Source organism: Solanum tuberosum, unplaced genomic scaffold (genome assembly GCF_000226075.1).
Source record: "Solanum tuberosum cultivar DM 1-3 516 R44 unplaced genomic scaffold, SolTub_3.0 scf00393, whole genome shotgun sequence".
Taxonomy (NCBI): Eukaryota; Viridiplantae; Streptophyta; class Magnoliopsida; order Solanales; family Solanaceae; genus Solanum; species Solanum tuberosum.
In genome coordinates, this window is record NW_006239316.1 from 306,602 (window position 1) to 321,911 (window position 15,310).

The window sequence follows — 15,310 nt, forward strand, 5'->3', positions numbered from 1 at the left end:
CCCGATTCCATTGCTGATTACCACAATTTGTTTTTTATTTTTTCTAAGGTGTATGAGTTCACATTTCACTCTATAGTTTTATGTTTGTTAACTTGTTATTATATCTTTTTTTTTGCAGTTGTTTTTGGTGTTTGATTTTGGATTTTGTTGTAATTTAGGGTTTTAGGGCTTAGAACTTTTGTAGAGTTTATGGTATGATTTTTGGAACAAGTTTGATTAGTTATAGGCCTTATATACACATAATAGCAATTTGTAAAGTTGTTATGCATCAATGACATTTGTTGTGAATATGTTGTGATTCTAGAGTTTTTATCATAAAATTCATCTGAAATATTTTTTTGTCAATTGCATTGAAGTTCGTTCTTGTTAGTGGTCCAATTGGATTATTATAGAGCTTTTTAAATTGTTGTAAGCCATAAATAATTACTTATAAATTACGCTTTTTTGTTTAAAGTATTCTCGATACTTTGCCGGCATTATAACATTATGTCTTCGGCAATTGTAATGCTTCAAATGCATTATAGAGGTTATTTTTATAAGACCCAGAACTCATGTATGCCAATGGAATTTTTGACCTTGAAAAAATAGCAATACGTGTGGATGGGCTGCATGTCTTGTTTTTTTCAATAAATTAGCTAGAGAATTAAGAGTTGATAAAGTTGAAACCTTTGGGTGATAAGTTAACAAAAGTGGTGGTTATTACATGTTAAATGATGCTGATGTGTTAAGATTTATTAACAACTCTAAGGGTTGGGACTTTGTTGATGTATATGTGGTACATTAAATTAGTACTCTTTTAATTGTTAAGGATGATAATGAGGTGCAACTATCCCAATTGTTGACTCCCAAAAAGGTAAGGCCCCCCATATATTGTTATAAATGCTAGGGCTGATGTATCTTCCCCTCAATGATCTGATAATTTTTTTTGATACAAATACAGAAGTAGATCAGCAACCTATGGTAGAGAAAGGAAAGAATAATGAGACTGGTTCTCCCGAGGTTTCTTTAAAGGAATTAGATGAAGATGAATGTGAAGGTAATAACTTTTCTTCCTACCACCTTCATAAACCTGATGAATCCAATGTACATTTAGATGTTGAACATTTTAATTGTGAGTCACTTTATCATGTTGATGAGAACATTGATGACTTAAGTGACTTGGATGATGAGTTTGATAAAACTAGACAACCAAACATTCAAGAACAAGTTAGTGAAGATAGCTGCTAGAATAAATGTAGAGGAGATACCATCTGGTGGTCCTGTAGGTATATATATTGGTTTGAAGATATTAATAAGAATAACATGGGAAGATATGAAGAAAAATTGGGTGGGAATGACCTGTATTTTGAGAGCTTAGATCCTGAATGTGATATTAGTGAAGATGAAGAGGATCATGTTGAGTCTGATGAGGTTGTAGATCCACCATCTAGAAATGCAAGTACCAAGGTCTATTTTGACTCAACTTCCAATTTTTTTAAATTTCAGTTGTATATGATTTTTGTGAATAATGTTGATTTCAGAGAAGCACTACAAAATCACTGTATTCAGAAGGGTGTGAATATTAAACAAAAACCTAATGAAAAGGAGAGGATCTGGGCCCAAGTGTAAGAAGGGTTTTCCTTGGCATATTCTTGGAAGTGTTGATGGTCATACTGTAAATTTTATTTTGAATACATATTTTCCTATCCATAAGTGTTGCAAAAGAACAAGAAACAAGTAATGTACTCCACAGTAGATTAATAAGACTTACAAAGAGAGAATCATGAGTGAGCCTAGCATCAGACTCCGTCAAATTCAAGGGTTGTGAAGAAAAGAATTATGGATGGTATATTAGTAAAAAAGTTGTAGAAGAGCAAAAATAAAAGTTATGAATGATTATATGGGTGATTTCCTAGAGGAATTTTCTAGATTGTATGATTAAGCTGAAGATTTACCGTCTACAAATTCAGGAACTATTGTGGTTGTTAGGACATCCAAGAATACAATTCCTAGAATAGAGGTATTTATGGGAATTTATATTTGTCTTTGAGCACAAAAAAAGGATAATTTGTTTTGATAGTGCATTTCTAAAGAGTGCATGTAAAGGTGAACTATTGAATTTCATTTCCAAGGATGGGAACAATCAAATGTACCTTGTAACATGGACAATAGTTAATAAATAATCCAAGGATACATGGTCTTGGTCAAGTGTATCCAACATGACTTGGAATTGACACAAATTAAAGGTGCCACACAGACTTATCAGCAATTTTTTAGCATTGGAAAAGATCAAGTTTCCCTAATAGATGGCAGTCATGAGAAATCTTAGATAAGCCTTCATGACCAATAGAAGACACATTCCATGAGGAAATTTCTCTGAGAGTAGGGCAACCTCGAGAGATAGCCTTGAGACCAACATCAGTCACACCACAACAAAGGTTGTTTCTCCGAAATAGATAGTTTTGCTAAACCTCCACGGTTTTCAATTCCAACGGCAATAGCAGGAAGTCTGACAACTGTGATTTCCTACCAACAAGGGTCCGGGCAAGGTATCCGTTAGATTCCTCAAATTTATCCTTACGAATGTTACTTAAAATCCTAAGTTAACACTTGGAAACACTAGCACAAGTACTTCTCTCTTGGCCACTGGGAAAATATTTGAATACCTCAAAGAGGAATTTATCAAGAAGGATTTCAATAGAAGGATGATTTTTTTGCTCAAAATTTCAGAAGTAGTAGTGACATAAATCCTCCTCCCATTTTTCTGATGTGATTAAAGCAAAGATGATTGTCTTGGACTTGGATATGAAGCATGGAAGAAAGCACATTTTCTGAAAACTAGAAGATTAAAAACATCAAACAAAGATCATGTTCTCTTATCACCATCCTATATAACCTATCATTTCAATAGATATTTTCGCTCAACAAATATGTTCTTCCCGGGCTAAAAAATATATGGATTTAATTAGAATAACATGTCAAGGGCCTGGATATTCTATTCCATCGACCAAATAGGCTAGCTAGTCAGCATGACTTTAAATTTTTTTATTCATAGAAACATCTTCAATATATTCACGTAAATTTAGTTAGCTTTTTTTTCAGCTTCAATCACTTTTCTTGTTAGTCGATATATAAAACAAAGCTAACTAAATATATGTGATTGTGTTGAAGATGTTTCTATGAATAAAAAAACTAAAGTCATGGTGACTAATGATGAGTCCATGAATTAGACTCATTTAGGGCTTTATTTTAATAGATTTAGTGTCCTAAAATGCATATTTTGTACCAATAACTAATGTAAATCCTTTGTTTTTTAGGTATTTGGATTGAGGAACAATGCATGGACACTAATGTGGAAAAAGGAACAAAGCAAGCTAAAGGAAGGAAGAAATGAAAGACTGGTAATCGTCGAGGTCACTCGAAGAATCGCCAAGTTTCCACTCTACCGCCTAAAGTTACAGAATGCTGGAGCTAAAATGGGGATAACTTCGGCGAGCAGCATTTCCATTCGGCGAGGGATGACCATGTAACACCCCAACTTTTCAAAACGTCTAAATTAACTCGTATCTTCGTGGAAAGACAAGAAGGGTGAGTTATAAATTAAAAATGATGTGGTATGTTATATTCTAAGTGTTCAAGGGTTGTATCTCAAGTTTTGAAGTTAAGTGGCAAAATAAAAGTTGGTGAAAGTTATCGTAAGTTCCTTTTTAAAGATTTCTCTAAAATTTGGGTCAAATGTCTTGGATGTTTTCTCCCAATATATAAATATTTAGAAATCCTATCACCCATTAAATCGAAGGCCTACGAGTCTAGTTTGCACTGCACAAAATCTCTTATCAAACCGACATCAGAGTAAAAGTTATGAGGGTTTTACTAGGGATTGTTGGGGCAAAATCCGGGTCGGGTAAAAAATAAGGTATGTTGGCTTATTTAACGTTTTAAGCAATGAAAACATTTCATTTCAGTTCCAAACCAGAGAGAAAGCTTAAGAGGCTTCCTATGGAGTTCTAGTATGATGAAGGTTAGTTTTTGACAATTTCTACCATTAAACATTGCCCCCGTGCGTAGAAACGTAAACCCTACACGTGGCAATCATTTTTCCCTTCTATTAGCTGTGTTTGGAGATGTTTTTTGAAGATATAAATTTGTAGTTATTGGTGTTTCCTCAAGGTTTACACTTGGTTAATTAAGGTAATCATCTCAGGACCCTTTTATGGTTGTTTTTATGAATTTATACGGACGTTTCGACAAGTTGGGGGAATATGGCAAATTTGCCGATTTAAAATTAATTATGAACTATTTTTATGTGCATACTAGCTGTGTATATATAGTGTTTGCGAAGCTTAGGACATAAGGAACAACTTTCGTGAAAGAAATACGGTATTTCGAGCGTTAATTGGAAAAGTATGTTAAGGCTATTTCCTACTTACGGCATGTTTCCTTCAATCTTAGGAGCAATGTAATTGGGTTGTTATCCTTGTTACACTTGTAGCCATTATTGTTGATTGTTGGCTGCTTGAGTTGATATAATACTCCCTTGTCGGGATTCTTATTCAGTTAGTAGCGTCCCTATGTTGGACACGACTTAGAGGTTATTTGTATAGGTTGCTTATAACTAAATTGCTTGCTTTTAGCGATTGGATTGTTATTGTTGCCCTTGGGGCTATTGTGGTTAGCTACAAGAATATGATCTATGCCTAGAAGGGCTATGTTCTGCCTACAAGGCTATATGAATGCCTAAAAGGGATATGAGTTGCCTACATGGCTATATTGACGCCTAAGAAGGCTACGTGCTTCCTACACGGTCATGTTGTTGCCTAAGAGGGCTATGAGTTGTCTATAAACTATGTTGATGCCTAAGAGAGCTATGTACTGTCTACGGGGCTATATTGATGCCTAAAAGGGCTATGTGACTACCTACGGGGTTAGGGGACTACCGATAGGGGTATATAGGCTGATTGGCACCTTCCGGGCTTATCGAGGGCCTGAGTAGGTGGTCTTGTGTGCTGTTTGTACCTGACGAGCTTATGGGGGCTTAGTTAGATTGTTGTTTTATTATTTTTGATAAGTTTAGATTTAGGAGTAGGTCAGTAAACTTATCTTATCCTTGATTTATTTATTAGATTATTCTAGTATATCAGGTTGCCTTCTCATAGTCTATTTCCTTTCATACTCTGTACATTATTTTGTACTGACGCCCAATTGCCTTGGGGGAGCTGCATTCATGCATGCAGGTCCTGACAGACGACCGAGTAGACCTCCTCAGCAGCAGGATTGACTTTTATCCGGTTGGCTATCCCCTTTCCTCCGGAGCTGCCAGAGTTAGGAGGTTTGTTACCTTTTATTGTATATATCTTTATGGGTAGGTTGGGGAGCTATCCCGCTAATCTTTACTACTCTTAGAGGATTGCAGACTAGTGTGTGGGGCGTATAGCTATGTTATGGCCATACTGGCCTATATTGTTGGTTTGTTGAAGCTTCTGAGTTGTTTGATGTATTGTATTGATATATACTTTCTTTTAGTTTTGGTATAGATATCATGGTGGCCACGACGGCCCAATCAGGACTTCTGTGCTAGTTGGCTATTTATTTATATGATCTCATAGGAGTAGCTGTTTCTTTTATAGATCAGTTGACACGGGCATTACCGGCCGAGGGCTTAGTTTTAAGCCAATATGTACTTGTTTGTTTTCTTGATTGTGTGTGGCTGTCATGCGCTAGTAGCAAATGACTCAGCAGGGTCGGCTTGGGCCTGAGTTTTGGCATTAGAAGCCAGTTGCACCCCTCGAGTTAGGGGCGTGACAGACCAGATCGCCAAAAAATGCTGATGGAGATTCAATCAATTGCTATGGGCGAGATGAAAAGAGAATGGGCGACTTGCAGAATCATCCGGCGATCTCAACCTGGATCGCCTAAAATTATAGTGCTTGAACCAATAAGAAGCAAAAAATGAAGATGAGAGAAAGGACAATCGGCGAGTCGCCCAACGTTCGGCGATGCCTAACTTACCTCGCCGATTGGTCTTAAACAGTGACACATCAGACTTGTTTAAATTGAATTTTTCTAAAGAGAGAAGGTATTCAAAAACGTGAGGAACGATAGATCGAGAGAAAGACCACTGCTAGAGGCGATTTCTAAGCTATTTTAGCAAGGTTTTCTTGGAGATTTTGTAATAGAAAGGATTCTTAGTTGATTTTAACTTTCAATTTTCATTTGACCCAGTTATTAAAGACATGATGGACGTTGATTTTCATCTTTTCGCTATGATTGACTAAAACCCTCTTCTTGGGGTTTTAACTATGAGACCAATTGTTGAGTTTTACTAAGTGGGTGTCATTGATTTGTGAATAATGGTGTTAACTTGAAGTGGTTCTAAATTGCTGCTGTGTTTTGAGGTTATCTTGCATGATTATTGTCACTAGTTCAGTGTTTTGTGCTTGCTCGAGAGAGAAGTACAAAGCTAAAGTAGCAAGTTTAGCATCCTTAGTAGTGGGTCACCATGATTTCAACTTGAGAAAGTGAAACATGGAACCTATCCTTTGTATCTAGCTGGAGAGAGTGGATTTGATGAGGACAAGGGCTGGGCATCTTCAGTCTAGTGTTGAAGTTTGAGAGAATTCGACATTGCTAAGGTAATTGTTCGAGAGAAAATTGCTTTACATATAGTCCTACCTACCCACAACACTTTATCCCATTGTGAGCATCAATGTTCATCCACTAAAGTGAATTCAACAATTGGTTGTTCAATTCCCCAAGTTTTACCTCAATATTTGATCTTTTCGTGTAAAGTGTTGAATTGGATTGATAATTATAATCTGAGATTCGGAGTTTAAACCAAAAGGGTGCAGTAAGTGCTCAGTTGAAGAGATTGTTGTCATACTTTGGTAAAGGAATTCGAAGGAAAAGCTACTCTGTGTGGGATCTACCCCAACTCATTTAGTTGGGATATATACTAACTAATGATCGTTGGCACTTAGAATTGGAAGAATTGTCTTTGAAACGTTAATCAAAATGGTGCCGCTGCCGGGGAGTAGCGTTACTTAGAATTCTTTGATTGAAGATTCTATTTGTGGATTGGTTGGCTGTAGTTGAATTTGTGTAAGCTACATTGTGTAGTGTTGGTTGGGTTACATAGAAGTAAAAATGAGTGAGGCAGAGGTGAATGGTAGTCATGCAGATCATCGGGATGGTATCAATGATATCAATAGTGTTTAAAATCCATCTCATACAGGTGAAACGGGTGCAATATGTATACCACAAGCTAATGGGAATGCAATATATGAAGTCACTGCACGACTCTTCATCTCATCCAAATGAGAGGACTCTATGGAGGGCTAGAGCACGAAGACCCACATGAGCATGTACGAAGTTTTACAGAGGTGTGCAGCCCGTTGTCATCAAGAATGTATCACAAGAGTCAATCCAGCTTCGGTTATTTCCACTATCTTTGACGGGGGAGGCTAGCAAGTGGTTGGCCGAGTTACCAAATAAGTCCATCACATCATGGGAGGAGTTGATTATAGCATTCAATACAAGGTTATTTCCTCCATCAAGGATGATGAAACTTAGAGATGATATTTAAGGTTTCAAGCGATAGGAGGGGGAACCCATCCATGAAACATAGGTGAGGTTGAAGAAACTCCTACTTAAATGCCCAAATCATAGGCTATCAAATGATTTGGTACTCCAATATTTTTACCGAAGTCTTGATTCGGTTAATAAAGGGGTGGCTGATCAATTGGTACGAGGGGGAATAATGTTGCAATCATTTGAGATGGCTTCGTTTCTTCTTGATGACATGAGTAAAATAAATCAAGCGTGGTACACCCAAGAAGATAAAGTCTCTCCGTTTTGTTTTAGATTGATGCAAGAACAACTTGATAAATAGAGGGAGAGGGATGAAAACATCAAGAAAATGTTGACCCAAATGGAATTTATACAAGAGCATATGAAGGGGACATGTGGAGTGTTTATAGTTGAGGAGGGTTCTTCTTCCGGTTACTCAAGGCCGTGGGAGAATCAAGGTTGGAACTCGAAGAAGTACGAATAGGGTTTTCACTGACGCTATCTACAACGGGGTGGGAATCAAGGTTGGAGCTATCATAAGGGAGAAGAGCAAAGAAGATACTATCAAGATTGGGCCAAGCACAATTACTATTGGAATAGGGAGGAAGATCATGAAGAGAACCACACTCACTCAAGTGAAAGTCCTAAATCGAGAGGGAGTGCAAATAGTTCGAGGGTGAATGATTTGCTATCACGCATCCTTGATAAAGTCGAAGGTTCGGATGACTTGTTGAAAGGGATAAAAGCCGACTTTACATCATTGGACAATAAAGTGAACTCTTACGCGGATGCAATCAAGATACTTGAAGGTCAGTTGAGTTCAGTTACAACACAATTAAAACAAAAAATGATGATGAAAGATGATGATAGAGAGCTGGATCTGGTTACTCGAAGTGGAAAGGTAGCAATAGGCGATGTGAAGGGACATGAATAAGCTCAAATGCATGAAGAAGATAAATGGATGGAGGAAGAAGAGGCATTTATCCATCAAAGCATTGCCAAGGGACCACGAAAGGATATACAGAAACACAATAAATATCCAAAAGTTGTGCAACCTTTACCTAAGATAGCTCCTCTATTTCCTCAACGTCTAAAGTAGAAGAATGAGGATGAGAGGTTCAAGAAGTTTTTGTCGGTGTTCAAGACATTATCAATTAATCTTTCTCTAGTGGAAGCAATATTGGAAATACCGGGGTACACCGAATTTATGAAGGAGTTAGTCACTAAGAAAAGAAGTTTGGATTTTGAAACAATTGAAGTCTCCCATAGTTGTAGTGCAATTATGACTAAGGAGTTGATAAAAAAGAAAGAAAATCGCGGAGCGTTCACCATCCCGTGCACCATCGGCATGCTATAATTTGCTAAAGCCCTATGCGATTTGGGAGCAAGCATCAACCTAATGCCATATGCGATCTATAAACAACTCGGCTTGGGAGAACCAAAAGCCACAGCAATGAGACTCTTGATGGCTGACCGATCAATTAAACATCCCGTGGGGATACTATATGATATCTTGGTAAAGGTTGACCGATTCATCTCCCGGTTGATTTTATCATTCTCGATTGTGAAATAGATGCCGAAATTCCCATTATTTTGGGAAGACCATTATTGGCAATCGGAAGAGCGTTGGTGGATCTTGAGAGCAGAGAATTGAATTTCCGGGTGAATGAAGATAAAGTAACCTTTAATGTGTGTAAATCAATGAAACACCCAAGTGATATTCATGTGATGTCCAATGTTGATGTTATTGATAAAGCGGTGGCTAGTGTGATCAATTTGATGTATATGAGTGAACCACTTGAAGCCGTGCTTGCTAACTATGATGAGTTTGAAATTCAAGGGTATAAAGAGGTAGTAGCAGCTCTATCAGGTTTGGGGGGGTATTCAAAGACCCCGGTGAAATTGGACATTGATTTAAAGAATCGATAAAGTCCTCCCACAAAGCCATCAACAGAAGTACCACCAAATCTAGAATTGAAAGTACTTCCCTCACATCTCCTATATGATTTCTTGTGGGCAAATAATACTTTACCGATGATCATTGCAGCTGATTTGCTTGAGTGGCAGATAAAATTACTCCTTGAAGTGTTGAGAAGGCATATCAAAGCTATAGGAGGGACTATCACTGATATAGTGGGCATTCGTCTGGGTATTTGCCCTCACAAAATTCAGTTTGATAGTGATAACTTGAGTACCAAGACCTTTCTAAAATGACTTCCAGAAATGAGAGGTAAACTGAGGACCTCTATCTGAGATGATATACAAGGGAACCCTACGCAACCTGACTATCTCATTAATGTAAAGCTTGGCGTAGTCCTCCCCTGAATCCATAGTCTTGACCGCCAAAAAGCAAGAAGACTTAGTGACTCTGTTACTCTCACCCAAATAGAGTCATGTTGTCTGCAAGTACGAGGTAAACATGTAATGAAATCCATGTTGATTACTTCCCACTTTCAAGTAGGAATGTCGATCTCTTGAGTCATACCCCCTAGTTTCTGATGTTCTACCTTCACTTCCTGACAATTGGGGCACTTAGTCACAAAATCTACTATGTCCCTCTTTATGCCATTCCACTAAAAGACTTCCCGCAGATCACGGTACATCTTAGTGACGCCTGGATGAATAGAATACCTGGAGTTATGGGCTTCTGCAAGGATATGCTGTCTCAACTCACCCACATTAGGAACACATAGTCGACCCTGGTAGCGAAGCATACCATCTCCCCCTTGGGAGAGTATTCAACCCTCTATTGATGGACTGCACCCTTTAGCTCAAGCAATATCAGATCATTGTTTTGCTTTTCCTTAATCTCTGCTACCAATAACGATTCTTAGCCATTCAGAACTGTCACACCACCATCTGATATGCTCATGAGACGAACTCCTAGATGAACAAGTCTATGAATATCCTTCGCTAGCTATTTTCTTTCTTCCTCAACATGCGCTACACTACCCATAGATAGTCTACTAAGGGCATCTGCTACTACATTTGCCTTACACGGATTGTAATGCACACTCATGTCATAATCCTTGACGAACTCAAGACATCTTCTCTGGCAAAGATTCAACTCTTTTTGGGTGAACACATATTGAATGCTCTTATGGTCTCTGAACACATCTACATGAATACAATACAAGTAGTGTATCCAAATCTTGAGTGCAAACACCACTATTGCAAACTCGAGGTTATGAGTCGGAAAGTTCTTCTTATGCACCTTAAGCTGTCTGGAAGCATAAGCTATAACCTTACCTCGCTGCATCAACACACAACCTAGGCCGACTCTGGATGCATCACAATAGATAACATAATCGTCTGAACCCTCTGGTAGAGTCAAAACAGGAGCTGTAGTAAACCTACTTTTCAATTCAGCGAAGCTTTTCTCATAATCATCCGACCACTGAAAATTGATCTTTTTATGAGTCAACTTAGTTAATGGAGAGGCTATGGATGAAAATCCTTCCACGAACTTTCTGTAATAACCCGCTAGACCCAAGAAACTTCTGATATTTGTAGGAGAGGTAGGTCTGGACCATTGTTTCGCTGCTTCTATTTTCTAGGAATCCACTTGGATCATTTCGTTGGATACTATATGCCCAAGGAAAGCTACTGATTGTAACCAAAACTCGCACTTGTTAAATTTGGCGAATAACTGGCAATATTTGAGAGTTTGTAGAACAACTCTGAAATAACTCGCATGTTCTTCCTCATTCCTAGAGTAAATGAGGATATCATTAATAAAGACGATAACGAATAAGTCCAAATACAACTTGAACACTTTGTTCATCCAATCCATGAAAGCTGCAGGAGCATTGGTTAGTCCAAATGACATAACTACAAATTCAAAATGACCATACCGAGTTCTGAAGGCTGTCTTCGAAATGTCACTATCTCTGACCTTGTGCTAATGATAACTTGATCTAAGGTCTATCTTTTAGAAATGACTAGCACCTTGAAGTTGGTAAAACAAATCATCAATCCTGGGGATGGGACACTTATTCTTGATTGTGACCTTGTTCAACTGCCTATAGTTAATGCACATTCTAAGAGAACCATCTTTATTTTTCACAAACAACACTGGTGCACCCCATGGTGAAATACTAGGTCTGATGAAGCCCTTCTCTAAGAGGTCTTTCAACTGATCTTTCATTTCCTTAAGCGCAGCTAGAGCCATTCTGTAAGGAGGAATATAAAATAGGTTAGGTATCTGGAAGGAGATCAATTCCAAAGTTGAATTCCCTTTTGGGAGGAACTCCGAGAAGATCTTCTTGAAACACTTCTGGGAACTCATTAACTACAAGAATTGACTCAAGAGTTGGGGTTTTGGAGCTTGAATCCTTAACCTGAACTAGATGATAGAGATAACCCATAAAGATCATCTTTCTGGCCTTAAGGTATGAAATGAATCCACCCATAGGCGCTAAGCTACTACCCTTCCATTCTAAGATTGGTTCGTCTGGAAACTGAAAACGAACAATCCTAGTTCTATAATCTACTGAGGCATAACAGGAATGTAACCAATTCATGCATAGAATAACATTGAAATCTACCATTTCTAACTCTACAAGATCTGCTGAGGTGACTCTCTAGGAAACTGTGACAGGGCAATTTTTGCATACCCGTCTAGATATAACTGGGTCACCGACTGGAATAGAGACTAAGAAAGGTTCTGAGAGAGTTTTTGGGCTAACATCAAACTTAACTACTATATAAGGAGTAATAAAGGAAAGAGTATCCCCTGGATCTTTCCACTTAGTGTACCATATGTGAGCCATATCCTTAAGCTGATAGGATGCCAACTCAACCCTACCATTACCAGTTACTTGCATTACTCCAAAGATTTTCTTAACCTCACTAATGAAGTTCTGTGGGTCATCACCAACTTGTGACCCTAAAACTCAGGTGGATTCATCCTTACAAAATCTCGAACCCTAGCTACCAGTGATCCACCATTTCTATTAGTAGGAATTGAAACTTGCTGATTGTTCTGGTTGGTCATACTCTGAGCCAAAAGCTTACTCTCATTTCAAAATTCTGCATTCGAAACCTCAAGGTTTGGGACTGGAGGAATTGCATTATCATTCCATGCATAAGCTCTATGAGGAGGCATGATCTTAACCGCATAACTATGGATTAGAAAGGATATCATACCAACACATGAAAAGAATATCAAGAAAGTAATGTTTTCCTAAAACACTTCATAGCTTCCTGATGAGTCCATATATTGGACTCATTTAGGGATTTATTTTGATAGAAATAGTGTCCTCAAATGCTTATTTTGTCTTAATATCTGATGAAAACTCTTAAGTTTCAGGTATTTGAAGTTTTAGTGGAACCATGGACACTTAGGCGCAAAAAGGAACAAAAGGTTTGAAAAGAACGAAGAAGCTGAAGCATGCGCATCTCCAATCACTTGGCAATTGGCCGAAGGGATGTACAGTTCCCTTTGTTCCAGTACTCGAAGCCTTGAAGGAGCAGGATAAAAAAGGCGATGAAAGGAGCAGTTGGCATTTCACTGAATAATTCTGCGAAGCAGTACTAGGTCGCCCAATGACACAGAGCACGATGATGTTGAAGACTCTTGCAAGATGGCGATGAACTACACCAAAGGGTGAATCGCCGAGTTAATCGGCGATTCCGACTAACCTCGTCGAAAGATCCGCCATCACTATTTTTTGGAGTCTATAAATACTAAATTTGTTATTAATTTTTAAGAATAGAACTATTATTATAATTTTTAGATAGAATAGTACTTTTTGGGATATTTTCTCTCAAGTTTGGAGAGAGTTTTTGGGAGACTTGAAGAAAGAAGGATTTCATCTTCCCCAAGTTGGAAGTGGGTCTTCTCCATTCTTCTTACTTTGCTTAAATCAAGTTTTAATTCCTTATACCCATTTGATTTTAGTATCATTTTAGGTGTATTTTGTTATGTCTTGATGTGTGGCTAAAAACCCTCATTCTTGGGGTGTGATTTAGCAAATATGTGTTGATATTATTGTTGGGTCTTTCTTGCTGATAGCATAGATGTATTTTAATGGTGATTTCACCTAGTGGTTGTGGTTTAATTTAATGGGTTTGTAGTTGCAAATGCAAAACCACCAATGTGTTTTTTGGCTTCCCCGAGAAGGAGGTCGCGAAACCAAGACCGCTAAATTGATGGCCTAAGGAGTGGGTCGACATGAGGTTCAGCCCAAGAGGGTGAGCCCTAGTCCCATATCCTAACACTCAGGTTGAGAGAGTGAGTGGGGTAAGGCGTAGGGTGGCCTTCATGTGGCCAATGGGTGTCCGGGAGGAACACTTTTGAAATGAGTTAAGTTGCCTGAGAGGGAATTTATTTCCATCTAAAGCTTAGCCTTGTCACTATTATCTTGCAAATTTCCTATTGAAAACATGTACCCAACGATTTATCTCAACTTGTATTGCGGTCACACCCCAAGAACTCTTCCCCATACTTGATTTTCTTGTTATTTTTGTTGTTTTTACTACTTGTGACAAAACCCCCAATTGATATTTGACACTTTTGTGTCACCCCCTTTTATTTACTATATTTTTACTCGTTAATGTGTTTAGCTACGACTAAGTAGAACTAACTTTTATTTTTCTATTAATTCTCAAAATGACACCCTTGGGACACGACCCCAACCTTTAGTTGGGTTACTATATTATCGATGATCGTAGACACTCGTACGATAGGTTAGTTTCATTGGTCATGATAACCATCAAAATAGCTCCGCTGTAGGGGAGTGGTGTTATTTGAGAATTTTTAGATTAGTAGAATTTTTGTTCTTCTTAGTTGTGGTCTCACTAACTTTACTTTTAGTTTTGTTTTTCGTTGAGTTGTCCATTTAGATGAGCATGGCTGAGCAGATTAGTGGGAAATTGGTTGAAATGAGCCAAGGAGTCCAAAAGAACCTCATGCTGACCGCATTGGCATTTCAGCTAAAAGACTTGGCCACCAAAATCTCAAAGGTGGAAATCCAATGCAATAGCAAAGGGAGGTACATACCCCCTCACGAGCAGAGGAGGTCCAGAGATAGGAGAAAAAATCGTGTCGAGGACACACTTCAAATCATTCTCCAAAAGATCACCGATCAAGATCGGGTGTTGGAAGAAATGAAGGAGAATATCGAAGTGTTGAATCAAATGATCGGATCTCACTCTCGATCAATCCAGCTAATCAGGTCACTCCTAAGTTTTGCAGTGCCTCATCTCCACCAAAATGACATATTGGGGTCACCTAGTGACACTAGGGCTAACCCCAATAACGGAGAATGAGACAGGATTTGCATCGTGCCATGACGTAAAATAAGGCGCTTCTTGGGAGGTAACCCAAGGTTTTACTACTTTTAATTACTTTGTTAGAATAATGGTGTGTTGGTTATGTAGGTGAAAGTGAGGAAGGTGTTGAAAAGCGCAAGTTGGCGAGCCTAGGAACCAGTTGGCGAATCGCCGATAGGTTCGGCGATTACGATTTAATCAGCCGTTGTGCCTCCAAAATAAGTGATGTCCTGTAAAACTCGGTGAGATGATTATGCGTTCGGCGCGTCACCGAGTTGATCGGCGACAAGACTAACGTCGCCAAATTGCCGAGACCTGAACAGTTATATAAAGGCCAAAGGTAAAATTTATTTTCGAATCTCTCGCTTTCCCTCATTTCAAACTCCTCAGAATCACACCAAAAGTATTATTTTCTAGATTTTTGCCTTCTAATAGTGTTATAGTTTATAATTAGTGCTTGGGACTAGATTTCTTTGCCGCCTAGCATTAC